Genomic DNA, 18,115 nt, shown 5'->3' with positions numbered 1-18,115 from the left:
AAAAAGGCAATGTTTTTCTTCAACGGTTAGTAGGTTTTTATCCAAGGAAACCGGGAATCTTGTCACTTATGGAGTTTCTCTCTTTGTTTTGGCCACCGGGAAGATGAGCTTGGGGGCCAACAAAAGAGTGTGGGAGCAGGAAGGTGGGAGAGATCAGTCACCTTCGTTCAACTGTGGCCACCTTGAGTGTCAGAGCCGTGAACTGTCCATCTTTGTACCTCCATATGCCAAGCACAAGGTAGGATGGAGAATAGCTGAGCCCACGGATGCTGAGTCCACCTTCTCCTCCTGTGGTTCCCTCCCCAGGGCGCAGGGAGTGCTCTCTCCAGTGGATCCGGCCAGGACCACAGGGCGATGAACAGGCCATGAGCACGTGTGAATGTGGGGGTGGGAGGAAGGTAACCTTCAGAGCCCTGACAGGTAGAGTGATGAGAGGGATCCGGACTTCAGATCTCACTGAACAGTAAAAAAATGTGGAGGACTAAGGTTTTTTCCTACCCATTTTTCATCTTGCCAAGTCAGCCCATCAATTAAACAACCCCCCAAACACACAGACACACACAAAACCACATACAAAAAGACAAACACTACCATCTCCCGTCACTACCATGTCTCCCTCACTAACACACACACACACACACACACACACACACACACACACACGCGTGCATGTATGCAATGCATGCACTGGAAGGGAAATATTTTGGTATCGGAGGTTGTACTTTAAACTGAATATGTGTGGACTGTCTTACTTTTCTCAGTTCACTCTCTTTGAGATCATGCATTTTTTTTGTTTTTATAAATTTACTTGTTTATATATTTTTGGCTGTGTTGGGTCTTCGTTGCTGCATGTGGGCTTTCTGTAGCTCGTTGCTGCATGTGGGCTTTCTGTAGCTGCGGCAAGCGGGCGCTACTCTTCGTTGCGGTGCACGGGCTCTAGGCGCGAGGGCTTCAGTAGTTGTGGCACGTGGGCTCAGTAGTTGTGGCACACGGGCTTAGTTGCTCTGCGGCATGTGGGATCTTCCCAGACCAGGGCCCGAACCCGTGTTCCCTGCATTGGCAGGCGGATTCTTAACCACTGTGCCACCAGGGAAGCCCTGAGATCATGCATTCTTAACGTGAGTGAAAATTGGCTCTTTTTTAAAACAATTAGGAGGTGCTTTATTTCTTTTAACACTAGTTCCTCCTGTATGTAAAATGTAAATATTTCACATTGTCATACTAATCAATTAATGTAAAGCTACCATCATCAATATATGTGTGTATATGCTTTGTACACGTATATACACAGTGAATCTTAGGTCACTTCCCTCTGGGCAGGGAAGAGGATAAAAAATGCATATAAGATTTCACCCCTGTTGAGAAAATTGGTTCTTGGAGGTGAAAAAAATTCATGTTTTTTTGCTCTCCAAAGAACCATAGTCCATAAACGGATATACGGTGTATCTGTGCTATTAAAATTTCGTGGGTGGGGTGGCAATTAAGAAAAAAAAGTCTAAAAGACTCTTTGGGGAGGTGGTGATGAATAAAAGGTCATGAAGTGCTGCTGTAGATCTGCATGGGCCCAAGGGGCTTGCATTTGGAAATTGCTGACCTCCACTGTGGGATGCTATAAAGTGCTACCTGGAGCTCGAGATGTATGTGTCGTTATTGTTGGCGTTTGTTGTGGGTCAGGCCACCAAGCCCTTCACTTGCACCATTTTGCTCTGAGAGGCAGATGTTCACGTTGCACCCGTTTTGCAAACAGGGAAGTGGAAGGATGGAGAGGGTAAGGCACTTGTGCTGTCGGGTGCCCACCGTTGCTAAGCACCGAGGCTTGGATCCAACTCGGGGCGTCCGACTTAATTTATTGGAAGATCAGGGTTTTCTGGTGTTCTGGCTTGCAGCACCTCTGAGAGTGTGGAATGTGCATTTCCCATTCTATGAAATTTAAGAAGTCTGGCCAAATATTCTGGGCAGAGTCTCATTCCTGGGATGCCTATCACCTAGCCTGGAATCATTTCCATAGCCCCAGCAAGGCCAGATGTTGGAGGGCAAAAGAGCAAGGAATGATGGGCCTCCCACACCCAGCAATTAAGAGGGGATTCTCAGCTGTGAATGTGCCTCTTGGTTTCCTGATGAAAATCTACTGTGCTAATTAAATAACCATGACCTTGGGAATTCCCCTGCAGTCCAATGGTTAGGACTCAGCTGCCAGGGCGTGGGTTCAACCCCTGGTGTGGGAACTAAGATCCTGCACATCAGGCATTGCAGCCAGGGGGAAAAATAAACAAAGCATGACAGTGGCCTGGGACTGCACGCAGCTTCACACGGAGGCCACATGAGGCCCTGCCTGGGAAGACAGTGACCCCATCCTTTGTGATCAGGAATGAAACCTTGGCTCTCCAAGGGCAATGGGAATTCACTTCAGGACCAGGAAAGGTACATGGAGACAGGATCTGGTCTACAGTTCTTGTTCAATCTCCTTAAAGAAACCCTGATTGACTCTTCCTGCCCTTCCTTATTCCTCATCCTCTGCACTGCTGCTGGGATGATGATTTTAACGCACAGATCATACATGTCTCAGCTCAGAAATTCCTAGAGGGCTCCCACTTGCCCACAGCCATGCCTGCCATCACCAGGGCCACATAGTTCTTCAGCATAATTACGGAGAAGGGCCCGAGAGCACGTACGCACAGCAACCATTGTATATAATATCCTAATGGGTCTTACATGTGTAAATCTTTTTATGAAATGCTTAGAGACCCCTCCCCAAGGTTCAGTTGGCTGGGGCTTTCCTCTGGTTCCTCCATCTGACTGAGGAAACGAAGAGCGACCAAACGAGCACAAGCAAAGGCTGTTTATTCAGAGCTAGCCAAGACGCGAGTGATGGTGGCTGACTCCCTTGTGTTTGGGCAGAGGCTCAAAGGCAGGCAGAGGAGAGGAAAAGCTTTGTAGGAGAAAAAGGGGGGGTCTTCAGATGTGCCCTGAGTGGAGGCTGTTGGCATGGGGAATTGGGGATGAGCTACTTAGAAGTGGGGCATCTTAGTGGTTGGTTAGGGGTATATACGAGACATTCTCTGGTTAGTCCCATGCTGGCAGGATGGACAACAATTAGGGAAGCTGTCAGTTATTAATCAAGTCCTGACCGTTTGGGGCCAATTTTGGCTTCCTGGACTGGTTGTTAGAGATAATGGTCTAACTTCCTACAGTCTGACCTATGGAATATATGTAGCTATAGCGAGCAGGCTGGCTTCCTGGCCTGGTTAGTGTAGATAACCTTCCTGGGCTGTTTGCTGCCGATTGTGGGTTAGAAACCTATTTTAATATGCTCTGGCCATTGTCTGTTTGTGTATTCAGTTTCTCATAATGAATATATAAACATAGAGTGATCACACAAAAGGTTTGGCTCTTAATTGATAAGTGTTTACATATACTGACAGGTGACAGAGGTAATGCAAATTAGAGGCATTTATTTACTTAGTTTGAAATGAGTTAAGAATTCCTATAATTCTTAGGAATATGTACCATCCATCGTAGACATCAAGCAGATGTAAAACTGTTATAGGGATTGTACGCATTGCCTGACATTTATTTCTTAAGTTAATTATTTCATATTTTTTGAGCATTTGTTTCTGACAGGGGTGCCCACCCCTGGGCCGTGGACCAGCACCGGTCTGTGGCCTGTTAGGAACAGGGCTGAGCGCTCACTCGGCGGGCAAGTGAGTGAAGCTTCATCTGACGCTCCCCACTGCTCCCCACCACTCCCCATCACTCCCCATCGCTCCCCATCGCTCCCCACCGCTCCCCATTGCTCCTCACCGCTCCCCACCGCTCCCCACTGCTCTCCATCTCTCCCCATCGCTCCCCATCGCTCCCCACCGCTCCCCACCACTCTCCACCACTCCCCATCACTTTCCATCACTCCCCATCGCTTGCATTACTGCCTGAACCATTCCCCCCCACCCCCCGTCGGTGGAAAAACTGTCTTCCACGAAACCGGTCCCTGGTGCCAAAAAGGTTGGGGACCGCTGGTTTTTGAAATCAAGGGTTTGAAAATTTTAAAAGGGTAAAAATATGTAAGAAATCCATGAACCCATAGACAGACTGCTAATAAAGTAGAAGAGAGATAATGTAAATCAACGGTCCCTCAACCAGCAGCATCAGTATCACCTGGGAATTTGTTAGAACGCCATCCTCAGGTCCCAGTCCACTGAATTAGGAACTCTGGGGTGGGGCCCAGCAATCTGTGTTTTAACCTCTGGGTGATGCTGATGAGCCTGAGAGTTTGAGGACCACCAATTTAGATGAACGCATCAGAGTGTAACTTGACAACAACAGATTATCAATAAAGAATATTGAAGAAAGTGAAGAACACTTATAGAGAAGAGAAAAGGTGCAGAACGGGCCTAGTTAAATAAAAAAGAGAAGCATCTGATAAAAACAGTCCATGAGTTGGTACCACAGTGGAAAGACATAACGCAGAGACTATAGTACTTCAATGCTGAGCATCACAATGTCAGGTGCTGGGGAGAAGGGTAACCACGTGCAATAGACACAGTCATATTTTATTTATAGCTACGAGGAGAACAGCTTATGTTTTGCTGGGTGCAGCTATTTTTCAAACGTCTATAGATTTGATTGGGCTGAACAAAGTACAAATTAATTTAAATGCATCACTGAACTTACCATAACTTTTGCTGTGATGTGTTTTCTCAGACAATTTGCACTGAAACTACTGCCATGAAATTTCTGAACATTGAAATGGGGTCCCCGTATGCCAAACAGTTATTATAGACCAGTGGCCTGTAGGATAAGATCTAAACTTGGCAGCAAGGTCTTCCTCTGTGTGTTTTGTGATCTAGCCTTCCTTGTCTTAACAGGCTGGTCATCTACCGGCCTCCCACCCCCACTCCATATGTGGTCCTCCAACAATATCACTTCACTTTTTTGAAGCAAACTGATGTACTCCTACGTATCCGTTAAGACCCTACTCAACATTACTTTCTCTAGAAGACCTCTCCCCAACTTCCCCAGGAAGCCTCATGCTTTGCTTTCCCTACTCCTATGGCACCCAGGACAAACTTCTATCATGGCAGGTACCCGTGCTGGGCTGTAATCACATCTGCTTCCCAGCAGACAAGGAACTCCTTCAGTGAGGGAACCATATGTTTTTCTTCTTTGGATGCATAGGGCTTAGCTTATTGCCTGTCTCACAGTTAATGCTTAACAGACATTTGCTATTTGGTTACTGCTTAGACAAATTATGCTTGTTATTTATCTAAATGGTGTGCTTATCTGTTAAGTCAGACATAAAGCATGCATCAGAGGGTATTTCCTTTACTTATTCTTTACAGCCCAACTATATGAAGATGTTTGCAATACCAATGATGAATAAAATGAGAAAATAGGGCCAGTATATTGAAAGTAGAAAAGAGTAACAATAATAAAATAACAGAGAGGAAAAGAGAAAATTAATCAACAAAATCTAGACTAGCACCATCGTGATGATTAAGTATGGCATTTAACTTTGAGCTTCCTGGCAGGCTAGGCAAAAAGAGAAATACTGGGGGGAGGGATAAATTAGGAGTATGGGATTAACAGATACACACCACTGTATATAAAATAGATAAACAACAAGGATTTACTGTGTAACACAGGGAACTCTGTTCAATATCTTGTAATGACCTATGGTGGAAAAGAATCTGAAAAAAATTTATTTATAACTGAATCACTTTGCTGTATACCCGAAACTAACACAATATTGTAAATCAACTATACTTCAATAAAAAAGGGAAATAATGGGTTATATAATTTGCTTTTTTTCACTGTTAAGACTTTGGCTTTTATTTGTGTTGGCTTTTTTTTTTAACATCTTTATTGGAGTATAATTGCTTTACAATGGTGTGTTAGTTTCTGCTGTATAGCAAGGTGAATTAGCTATACGTATACATATATCCCCATATCTCCTCCCTCTTGCGTCTCCCTCCCACCCTCCCTATCCCACCCCTCTAGGTGGTCACAAAGCACCGAGCTGATCTCCGGGTGCTATGCGGCTGCTTCCCACTAGCTCTCTATTTTACATTTGGTAGTGTATATATGTCCATGTGATTCTCTCACTTCATCCCAGCTTACCCTTCCCCCTCCCCGTGTCCTCAAGTCCATTCTCTGGACTCTCTACTTGAATAAAGACGTCTGCGTCTTTATTCCTGTCCTGCAACTAGGTTCTTCTTTTTATTTTTTTTTAGATTCCATATATATGTGTTAGCATATGGTGTTTGTTTTTCTCTTTCTGACTTACTTCACTCTGTATGACAGACTCTAGGTCCAGCCACCTCACTACAAATAACTCAATTTCATTTCCCATGCTAATCTTCTCTGTATCGTTCCAATTTTAGTATACGTGCTGCTGAAGCAAGCACTAGAAGCTGGTTTGAGCAATGCTTCAAAGTAGTTCATCATGAGAGATGAGTGGTTTCTTGCCAGGAATGTACTGTATAGTCTCCTATACAACGGGCATCAACAGTGTGTGAGATTAGTAATCATAAATAATTTATTCATTCATTCTTCTAATATTCTCTGAGGCATCTTCTATCCTAGACACTGTAGATGCTGGGTTACAGAGTTGAATAAGGTACATTCACTTTCTAGTGGAGGAGAGAGAGAAAGTGACTCATAGAACAGTGCGAGTGTGATAAGCTCTGGGTGAGAGGAGACACCTGGAGGCTTTGGGAACCCAAGGTGGAAATCTCAGCTGCCGGTGAGGAGGGAAGGCTTTTGGAAGGAGATGCTATCTGAGCTTTGAAGGATGAGTTGGGCTGGCCAGATGAAGAAGTGGGTGGGGAGGGTGTGGGGATGGATGTCCAGTGCAAATATTTGGAGGAATGAAGGTGCAGTGTCCCCCCCTCCCACCAAATTCAGATGTTGAAATCCTGACCCCATTGTGGTGGTATGAGGAGGTGGGGCTTTGGGGATAATTAGATCATGGAGGTGGAGCCTTTATGAATGGGATTAGTGCCTTTATAAGGACACCCCAGGAAGCTCTCTTACACTCCTTCTGCCATGTGAGCACACAACGAGAAGACAGCCGTCTGCAGCCCAGAAGGGAACTCTCACGAGAACCCAACCGGGTTGGTGCCCTGGTCTTGTACTTCCAGCCTCCAGAACTGTGAGAAATAAATTTCTGTTGTTTATTAGCCACGTAGTCTATTGTACTTCGTTATAGTGGCTCAAATGGACTAAGAATGGTACATTGGAGAAATTGCAAGCGATTTGGGAAGACTGGGGCCCGTGGGGGAGGGACAAGAGGTGAAATTGGCAAGGTAGCCAGCAAGTGCCTGACCAGAAGGCTCCTGAAGGACACCAAAGACCCCGGGTCTTTGTGTTCTGCTGGGCAGGAAATGGGAGCTGTGAAAGAATTTTGAACAGGGAAGTGATGCAGTCTGTTACATGTTTAAAGGATGCAGACCCCTATGTTCACAGCAACATTATTTACAGTAGCCAAGATGTGGAAACAACCTAAATGTCCATTGACAGATGAATGGATAAAGAAGATGTGGTACCTATATATACAATGGCATATCGCTCAGCCATAAACAAGAATGAAATAATGCTATTTGCAGCAACATGGATGGACCTAGAGATTATCATACTAAGTGAAGTAAGTCAGACAGAGAAAGATAAATACCATATGGTATCACTTATATGTGGGATCTAAAATATGACACAAATGAACTTATCTACGAAACAGAAACAGTCTCACATAGAACAGAATTGTGGTTGCTAAGGGGGAGGGAGTAGGGGAGGGATGGATTGGGAGTTTGGGATTAGCAGATGCAAACTATTATATAGAGGATGGATAAAAAACAAGGTCCTACTGTATAGCACAGGGCACTATACTCAACATCCTGTGTTAAACCAGAATGGAAAAGAATATGAATATATATATATTTATATATATATATGTATAACTGAATTACTTTGCTGTACAGCAGAAATTAACACAATATTGTAAATCAACTGTACTTCAAAAAATAATAATAAAAAAAAAAGGATGCAGAAATGCAGGAGGGCCCAGCTTTGCTCTGCAGTCAACCCGCACCAGCCCTAAATTCCTTTGCTCTGAGGCCAGGCGCTTTGAAAACACTGAAGCCCGAATTGACATCAATTATGCTGAAAGGGGGAAAAATTAATTAAAAGTTTTCGAAGGGCTCTATTCTGTCTTCTCTACTTTCATGTTATCAGCAACACTGCTTTTTCTTCTGGCTGGGAGTTATTACGGTATAACATTTTCATGTTGCTTGTAGGGTAATTATGTCAAATATATGGGAGACGATAAGCTACAGTCTGTATTATTCTGTGATTAATCTCCATACATTCTGGCATTTCAATCTGGCCTCAGAAGACGAGCTTTGCTAAACTCTGGTGTAGAAGGAGTATGTGGGGCAGAGCCAGGAGGATCAGAGAGCTGATACCCAGGTGGTTCTGGCTGGAAATATCCCAGTTTCCCCAAAGCACCCACCACCCCAGGCTTCGCGCTTCATGCTCCCACCAAGGCTTGTTCAGCCTGGTGCTTCTGAAAGCGTGATCTTCAAACTGCCTTTGTTAGACTCACCTGGGATGCTTATGTCCAAGGCACACTCCTGGTCCCCATTCCCCCAACCCATGGGATCAGCATTTATAAGATCCTGGTCCAGGAATCTGCATTTTCAACCACACCACTACCTCCAAATTATTCTTGTATACTTAAAGTTTTCCAAGAGCGAATCTAGATCACAGTGAATTGACTCAATTCTTTGTAAACCACAAACCAGATTTGAAGGTTTCCTGAGATGGTGTTGAAGGAAGGAACCGACCTTGGGATTAAAAGCCAGCTTGGATGACCAGGGGAGACCCTAGCAGCTCCTTCTCTGGGTTTCTTAAAACATATAGAATAGATGGAATTGGTTTGTTGCCAACCAAGGATAGGATAAAGCATGTCTTGCAAGACTTCACAAGAGAGAAAATAGAATATCAGTAGAGATTCTGGATGAAAAGTTTGGGAATGGGCCCTAATGTTGGAACAGAGTCTGGAGCAGGGGCACCCGGTGGAGCGGGTGAGAGGGGGCCGGCTTCCCATCCTTCTCGACAAGGGATTCTAAGTTCCCAAGTGGAATCCTTCTGCTAAGTTAACGTTGGCAAACTCCAGTAACCCCTACACAGACAGGCAAGAAATATTGTGACCCATGTCGGGTTCTCTTTGGTCTATGATTTATTGCTGGAGAGTATGAAATTTTCATTGAAACAGACTGCCGTTTCTCACTCATCTGTCACATTTAAAATTTATAGGTTAAAACATTAATAAAAGTGACAATTATTTTTTGAAATGTCAAATATATTTCACATGTGGGACTGGGGTAGAAGGGGGTTTCCTGTTGTAGCAGAGGGAGGAATTGTTTCGAGAAAGCCATCTTCTGGTTACACTGAGAACTCTTCCCTCCCTGAATCCCATGCTCAGCTTAATGGTCTCTGGTCTTTTTTTTTTTTTTTTTTTTTCGGTACGCGGGCCTCTCACTGTTGCGGCCTCTCCCGTTGCGGAGCACAGGCTCCGGACGCGCAGGCTCAGCGACCATGGCTCACGGGCCCAGCCGCTCCGCGGCATGTGGGATCCTGCCGGACCGGGGCACGAACACGTGTCCCCTGCATCGGCAGGCGGACTCTCAACCACTGCGCCACCAGGGAAGCCCTGGTCTCTGGTCTTTTAATGGACGTCATTGTTCCTTTCACGTTCTTTATCTTGAGTTGTTTTCTAGTGTGGCCTGGGACGGTCCTGCTTTATGCCTGCATTCTTGGCATTATTGATAAGGACCGGTGTTCTTGTTTGAGTGACAAATTGTATGGCCTTCTGAGTCCAAGGCTGCAAGGGCTTTGGCACTAGACATAACTGGTTCAAGTTCTTGGTAACCACAGCACCTTTTTTTCGGAAAAAAAATTTATTTATTTATTTATTTATTGGCTGCCCTGCGTCTTCACTGCTGCGCTCGGGCTTTCTCTCGTTGCTGTGAGTGGGGGCTTCTCTTTGTTGCAGTGTGCGGGCTTATTGCGGTGGCTTCTCTTGCTGTGGAGCACAGCCTCTAGGTGCACAGGCTCAGTACTTGTGGCTCGTGGGCTCTAGAGCACAGGCTCAGTAGCTGTGGCACACGGGCTTAGTTGCTCCGCGGCATGTGAGATCTTCCCGGACCAGGGCTCGAACCCGTGTCCCCTGCATTGGCAGGCGGATTCTTAACCACTGCGCCACCAGGGAAGTCCTATGTTCTTTTCCATTATGGTTTATCACAGGATATTGAATGTAGTTCCCTGCGCTATACAGCAGGACCTTGTTGTTTACCCATCCTGTATGTAATAGTTTGCATCTGCTAATCCCCAACTCCCAGTCCATTAACCACCCCCTACCCCCCGCCTTGGCATCCACAAGTCTCTTTTCTATGTCTGTGAGTCTGTTTCTGTCTTGTAGATAGGTTCATTTGTGTCATATAAAATGATATATTTTTATACATTGAGAGGTCAGGAAGAATTGGGTGGATTTTTAGGGGGCTACAAACGTTTAGTCTGTAGCATTCTGCCCCTGGCCCTCCCAAATTCATGTTTTTCTCATATGCAAAATACATTCATTACATCCCAACAGACCCCAAATCTTAACTCATACACAGTGAAGTATATAAAACATAAAAACACAACACACACGTGTTTTGTCTGGGTTAATACAATCATACGGCCCAAAATTCCAAAGATAGAGTTGGGTCTGCAATGAGATGCTTCTCTCCAGCCTCAGGCCCCTGCCCACTGGGGCCTCTCCTAGAAACAACCAGCACCACCAGCTCTTTGGTTCTCCAGAGCAAGTATGTTAATATATTTTTCCTACTCCACCTTACTTTTTCTTTCTTTCTTTTTTTTTACACAAATGGGAGCAAAGTAAACACTGTCCTAACCTTGCTTTTTACACTTAACAACCAATCTTGAAGATCGTTCTCTATCAGTACACAAAAAAGCTTTCTTGTTCTTTTTACAGCTACTTTTTGATAGCTGTGTGAATGTCAGTGGTGAATTATTAATAGTAAATAAGTACAATGGAAAACTTCTGCAGGGCTTTGCTGTAATGAGTAGAAGTTCCTGGCATAGAATAGAACAGGGGAAAAGAAAACAGACTGTAGCTGAGCACATATATTATCGTGTTTACATAAAACAGAATACATATATATATGGATATCTATATAAATTGGGAAGAATGTTCATTAAAATATTAGAATCAGTGTTTTAGTCCATTTGGGTTGCTATATCAAAACTACCATAGACTGAGTGGCGTATAAACAACAGAAATTTATTTCTCACAGTTCTGGAGGCTGGGAAGTCCAAGATCAAGGCGCCAGCAGATTTGGTATCTGATGAGGGTCTGTTTCCTGATTTATAGACGGCTGTTTTCTCTCTGTGTCTTCACATGGCGGAAGGGGTGAGGGAGTTCTCTAGGGTCTCTTTTATAAGAGAACTAATTGCATTCATGAAGGCCCCACCCTCATGACCTAATCACTTCCCAAGGCCCCGCCTCCTAATACCATCACCTTGGGGGTTAGGTGTTCACACATGAACTTGGGGGATCTACAAACATGCAGTCTATAGCATTCCACCCCTGGTCCCCACAGTTCATGTTTTCTCACATGCAAAATATATTCATTACATCCCAACAGCTCCCAAATCTTAACTCATTCCAGCATCAACTCTCAAGTCTAAAATCCAAAGTCTCATCTAAGTATCATCTCAATCAGAAATGAGTGAGACACCAGGTATGAGTCATCCTGAGGCAAATTGCTCTCCAGCTGTGAACCGTGTGAAGCCCAACAAATGACGTGCTTCTAAAATACAATGCTGGGACAGGTGTAGGACCGACATTCCACTCCCAAAGGGAGAAATAGAAAGCAAGAAAAAAACAACAGACCCCAAGGAAGCCCAAACTATGAGGCACACTCCATGAGATCTTAAGGCTGGAGAATTACTCTCTTTGGCTCAATGGTCTGCTCTCCAGGCTTACTGTGGCCGAGATCCCACCCTCCAGGCCCACTGCACTGCCTTTTACTATAGGCTGAGGATGGAAGACACAGACCAGGAATGGTGGTGGGCCCCAGAACCTCAGCTGTGAGCCCACTTCTTTCCTGGGGCTCATTTCCTTAGCTGGGTGCCCGCCTGTCATAAGGTGAATGCCTTAGACATGCAGCAGACAAAAGGAAATGTGTCTGTACCTAAAGAAGCAAGAATGGCTTTGTCAGAGGGACCTTCGAATCCACTCCCGTTTGTTTTAGACACTCAGTTGCAGACTTCATTACTTTAGCTGATTTTAGTAACAAATTCGTTGTGACCGTCCCCATCGCTAGCCAAGGTTCACCAGTGCTGAGATACCTCTGCCCAAATCAACCTGCCTACTTTACAGATGAGGATGTATATTCCCTACACTGCTCCTGGGGTAGAAGACAAGCCTTGTTGAATTGAGTTAGGTTCAAATTAGTATATGAAGACCTTTCAAAACAGGCAGTCCCTGGGGGAGAAAAATAATAAAATGGGTTCTTAGAGATGACAGAGTTGGGATCCAGGATCTATTCCAATCCCTTTATCTTTTTTTCCTTTTTTGCTTTTTACTTTATATTGAGGACCAGGAGAACTTAAGCAGGGAAGGGACTTGTCCAAGATCAAACCAAAGAGCTGGGGCGAAAACCAGGGTATTATTATTCCTAGCTTGGGGACTTTCTACTGCACCATGCTCCCTACACCCCTAAGAAGCACGTAAGAGATGGCGGGGCTGTCCACACTAGGAGCCTTCTGTAGCTTCACCTTGATTTGACCTGATGAGAATTCTGCAGGAACCAAACTTTGCAGGTGATGTCTCCACGATGAATGATGTGGTACCCTGCTGCGTTCATCACAGAACTCATAAGAGCAGTGCCTACAGTTTGGAAATTCTTTTTCCTTGACAAATGATATATTTCATTTATTTTCCATGATCTTCTTGCATTATTTCAATATTATTAATACTCGGCAAATATATTAAAAAAGTAATAAACTGGCAATTATGATTGTGCTCTGGACCCCAAACTGCAGTTATTCATTACGTTTCAATTATTAACTTCACTTCAAATGTCTTTCAGCAAAGATTGCAAAAAGAAAAAAAAAAAAAAAGTCCCGATGAAACTCGGTACCCTGGATCCTGGAAATCCATGTTTCACTCTGACTTGACGTTGCTCTGATTTATCTTTTTTTTTTTAATTTTAGAATTTTATTAATATTTTTATACAGCAGGTTCTTATTAGTTATCCATTTTATACGTATTAGTGTATATATGTCTGCTATCTCAGGGCTGGGGGACTCAAAACTAACAAAAAATGTTCCTCTCTACTTAATAAACAATAACCATCCACACCTTATATTTATAGAGAGCTGTTTTCAAACCTTCCTAATGCCTTAGTATCTATAATTGCATTTTATTTGAAAACAGTGCTAATGGAGAGTGTGGGTCCAATGTGATCCCCAATATACTGATTGGGGACCCTGAGGCATGGAGAGGCTCAGGGATTAGGCAGAGCAGACACCTGGATGGAGAGACTTCCTAGTGCCTAGTTTCCCTCCAACAACATCTTAGCACCAGCCTCAATTCCAAGATGATTCCTGACCGGATGGTGAAGTCAATCACTGAACATGATGAAGATGGTGATAATGATGGGAACAGCTCTTCACTGGACTTGCACTCGGCCCTAAGTGTTAGGCATGCATTACCTTGTCTAATCTTCCCAAGAACTCCACAGGGAAGAGAAAATCATCATCCCATTTTATGGGAAGGTTAGGAGACTTGCCCAAAGCCCCACAGTTGGTATGTGAGTAGTTCAGCCATAACAATGGTGGCCCAACCAACAATGGCGATGAGATGACGATGTACATGGATCCAATGAGACCACGTGCCAAGCACAGTACTCAACGTGTTGCATGCGCCATCTTGTTCAGTCCTCGCCACCACCCCACGGAATAAATTTTCCTCTCACCCCCATTTTATAAATAAAGAGTCCCGAGACTTAGAGGAAACTAGAGTCTGTTCAAGGTCAATAACAACCACCACCTCGCTCACCTCGCCACCAGCTTCTCTTCCTCCAACATGCCCACCAAGGACTTATGCATATTATCCAAACTCTCCCAAAGGAAAATAGTGATGGTTGAACGTCTACCAACGTGGATGCCTTTGGAGAGACCCCCTTTCTAGAATCTGGTTCAAGATTCGCCCTCAAAGCAGTCCTACCGTCTCTCACATTCTCCCAGTAGGGTAAGTGATAGCCATAAGGGATATGAGGAATTTCACTTTTTCAAAATAAGCAAATTGTATTAAATTTTAATGGTGATCATTATGGGCTGGTTTGTCTCTGGTGCTTAAGTGAGTCCTTCAGTCCCCTCTGAAGAGTTCCATTTGCACAGATTAATTGTCTGCAATTTTGTCCGGCACGTCCTCATCCCAGTCATCGGCACTGTGAAGCCTTGTCCCCATCTGGGCACAACTCAATGATGTAGCACTTTGGCTTTAAAATATGCACAATAAATATTTTAGATTTGCTGATGAATGACTTGCTCTTACGACAAGGCTGCAGAGTTTGCAGAGATGGGAGGAGGAGGTTGAGTGGATTTTGGAATGAGAGCCACTTCAGGCTTCACAGAGAGGTACCGGGTACCAGGTGGTTTCAGTGGCTTTCCCAGCCAGATGCCACTGCAGCAGGCGTCACCCTGGCTTTCTGAAATGCCGGACCACATCCTTCTCATGGATGGGCATCACCCTCCCAGGCTGACTCTCTTCCAAGGTGCACAGAGTAGGTACTTCGTACCCCATTCATTCAACAATTCAGTTTTCCATGAAGCATCCAGTGGGATCTTTAGAGCTAAGGACCAGATAATGCCACTTACCTACTTAATACATTCCAGAGTTTCCTGTCACATTTAGAATAAATTCCTAACTCTTGACCAGGGGCCTGGAGGGCTCTACATAATCCGCTCCCACTGCTCTTCTGACCACCTTACTTACTCACGGTCCCTCACTCACAATACTCCCTCCCCTGGGGCCTTTGTTCATCTTCTCTGAACACACAGAGCATGTTTCTGCCTCAGGACCTTTGCTCTTGCTACTTCCTCTTCCCAGAATGCTCTGCTTCAGCATCTTCCCATGGCTGCCTCCTTTTGGTCTAGATCTCAACTCATATGCTCCCTCCACTGTCAGAGGGGATGTGCCTGAGCACCTAATCTAAACAGCCCATCTCCATCACTCTCCATCCCATTACCTTATTTTATCAGCTCTTATCACTATTTGAACTTGTTTGTTTGTTTTGTTTATGTGTGCTTGTTTATTGTCTGTTTCTTCCACTCTAATGTAAGCCCTACAGAGGTAGAGACTTGATTTATGTTGTTTATCACTGTATCCTTACTGCCTAGGATGTAGACCATCACATTGTCAGTGTTCAGAGCACATCTGTTGAATGAATGAGTGGTTATTTCTCGAGCACTGATGACGTGCAGGCTGGGTGCTGGGAATACAGCATTGAATGACAGGCATGTGGTTCCTTTTAAGGGACCCCTTTACATTCTAGTAAGGTCTTTGGTCTTTGACCTTCTAAGGCTTGGATAACCAGCTCTCAGGCAGACATATCCAGACAGGAGTGACAAATGTCCAATTTTGGGCATGGTACTAGGGTCACATCTTGAAGTCCTAGAAGTTTCAGGGTTGGAAGAGTTTTTAGGAACCAAACCTCCCTATTTACAAGGTTCAGAGAGAGGGCATGAATTGCACAAATCCACACGGCAAGTTGGAGGTTTTGTTTTGAGAACTAAAATGTAGAACTTCTGACTCTGGGAATTATACGTGTTCAATTTCATTGTCCTGACACTCAGGTCTTGGTTCTGAAAGGTTCTGGTTCAAACCAAGAGCCTACATATTGCTCCAAAAGATTTACCCTAGCACATTGCAATATAACCTATCAAACCAAGATAGGTGTGTTGGAGATCAACCCCACATATATCCCTGAAGACCTGTTCTTAAGGGGACACTGGGCCAGGTAAGCATTCTCATCAGCTCTTCCATAAACAATCGATCCCTCCTTTCTTTCAACAATTCTCAGTGCCTATCTTGTACCAGGAAACAAAAATAGCTGGGCAGGCTATGAATCCAACTTCATCCTTCAGATAGATGAGGCAGGGTCCCTAAGTCACAGCAAAGATATTTGCCAAGAGAATGTTCCTAGTTTTAGTTTGCAGAGTATTCTAGGGTCTTTTCCATTAAACATCTGATTGGACAATATTTCTTTTTTTTTTTTTAATATTGAGTTATTTATTTATTTGGTTGTGTCGGGTCTTAGTTGCGGCAGGTGGTCTCCTTAGTTGTGGTTCAAGGGCTCCTTAGTTGTGGCATGCGAACTCTTAGTTGAGGCAGGCATGTAGGATTTTGTTCCCAGACCAGGGATCGATCCCAGGCCCCCTGCATTGGGAATGCAAAATCTTATCCACTGCGCCACCAGGGAAGTCCCTGGACAATATTTCTGTGGGTAGCACAGACCATTCAACTAAATGTTACATCGATTATTTTGCTGGATTTTCCACCGACCATTTCCCTGGAAACTGTACATTTCTTTCAGCAGGAATTGAAGTTTCAGGTGGGGTTCCTGCAGTTGGGAAGTTGAAATAAACATGTGCTTGAGAGGCTCTTCTAGTTCTTTTTTCTTACTGTGCAGACTCCTTCAGCGCCCACTCCTTAAGGGAAACCCACATGGCTGCCCCTGCTGATGACTCTCAGAGCAGTTCCAAACTTGGCCCTAACAAGCAGTACTTGAGATCCCAGCTGAAACACTTATTTTCTCAGTGTCCTAAGGAGGGAGTTGGAATGGGATAAGTTATGTGTTGTGGTTTTAGGCATTAATGAATATGAGAAACTAAATTATTGAATTTTGCAATGCAAATTATATTTTGAACACAAATTCTTCATTTCTGAATGCTAAGAACTCATAAAGAATGTCAGTGGTTTATGAATTAGGCCATTAGCATGCAATTTGTGATTCAAACAGCACACCAGCACCGTGTAATAAGTAACTATATAAAGAGTAGAGTTGTCTACATTTTCAAAATATTTTGTTTGATGCCTTAGAAAGTTCTCAAAAGACTCCTGTGGCCCACTCTTCCATTCTTCCTTCCCTCTTTCCCTCTCTCCCTCCCTCTTTCCTCCTTTCCTTCCTTCCTTCCTTCCCCCATTTTCTGCTTCTCTCTCTCCCTCCCATCCTTCCTGTCTTGTTTGACTCTATTCCCCTTCCTTCCTAACCTCTTACCTTTCTTCCCTCAATTCCTGTCTCCTTCCATCTCTTCTCCAACCCCCATCATTCTCCTTCCACTGGTTGACTACATCAACCATTATTCCTACCTTTCCCATTCCTTTCCCAGATTGGATTGTGGGAGCTAAAAATGAATCTAGACGAATTCCCCTAGTTTTAGGGGCGAAAACTCTGAAACCCAGAGAGTGAATGGGTCTTATCCAAGGTGCTACATGGGCAGAGCCAGCTGGAGCCAGGTCTCTGACATCTAAGACTCCCTCCTCCATCAACTCCTTCATTCTAAGGTGCAACTGACTCATCTCAGACACCTGCTTGAGAGTGTTTTCATGGAGGGAGAGAGATTAGGGCACTGACTTCCAGGTGGGATTAGAGGGAGGGAAAGAGGTGAGGGCCCTGGAGAAGAAATAAGGATGTAACAGGGCAAAGGGAATGCAATTTCACCAATTTCAGTGAATGCAAATTTCATCAACTCTAGAGTTTGTCTGTTGGGGTGACCTGATCTCAAGGCAGGTAGGACCAGCATGTGGAATTGGTGTGGAGTGAAGTTTCAGCTCATTTGGAGGAATAAGGTGTTACAATTAGACAATCAGTCAAGGAATGAACTACGAGGTGAAGTGGTGAGCATGCCATCGCTTAGAGAAATTCAAGTTGAATGCAGGCACGAATTCATGGAAATCCAAGAGCCTTAAGTTCCTCCGGTTCCGTGGTGGTCAACCTTGGCTGCATCTCAGAATCACCTGGGAGAGCTTATAAAGTTCTTCATGTCCAAG

At 44.4% G+C, this 18,115-nt stretch overlaps 1 pseudogene; it reads right to left on the bottom strand.

The window, feature by feature from the left end:
- Positions 1-6,342: 6,342 nt before the first annotated feature.
- Positions 6,343-6,401, bottom strand: LOC132506601 (U6 spliceosomal RNA; annotated as a pseudogene).
- Between the last annotated feature and the right edge of the window lie 11,714 nt (positions 6,402-18,115).

This window comes from Lagenorhynchus albirostris, chromosome 15, assembly GCF_949774975.1.
Source record: "Lagenorhynchus albirostris chromosome 15, mLagAlb1.1, whole genome shotgun sequence".
Lineage (NCBI taxonomy): Eukaryota > Metazoa > Chordata > Mammalia > Artiodactyla > Delphinidae > Lagenorhynchus > Lagenorhynchus albirostris.
The sequence above is the reverse complement of the archived record's forward strand: the minus strand, read 5'-3'. Positions and strand labels throughout refer to the sequence as shown.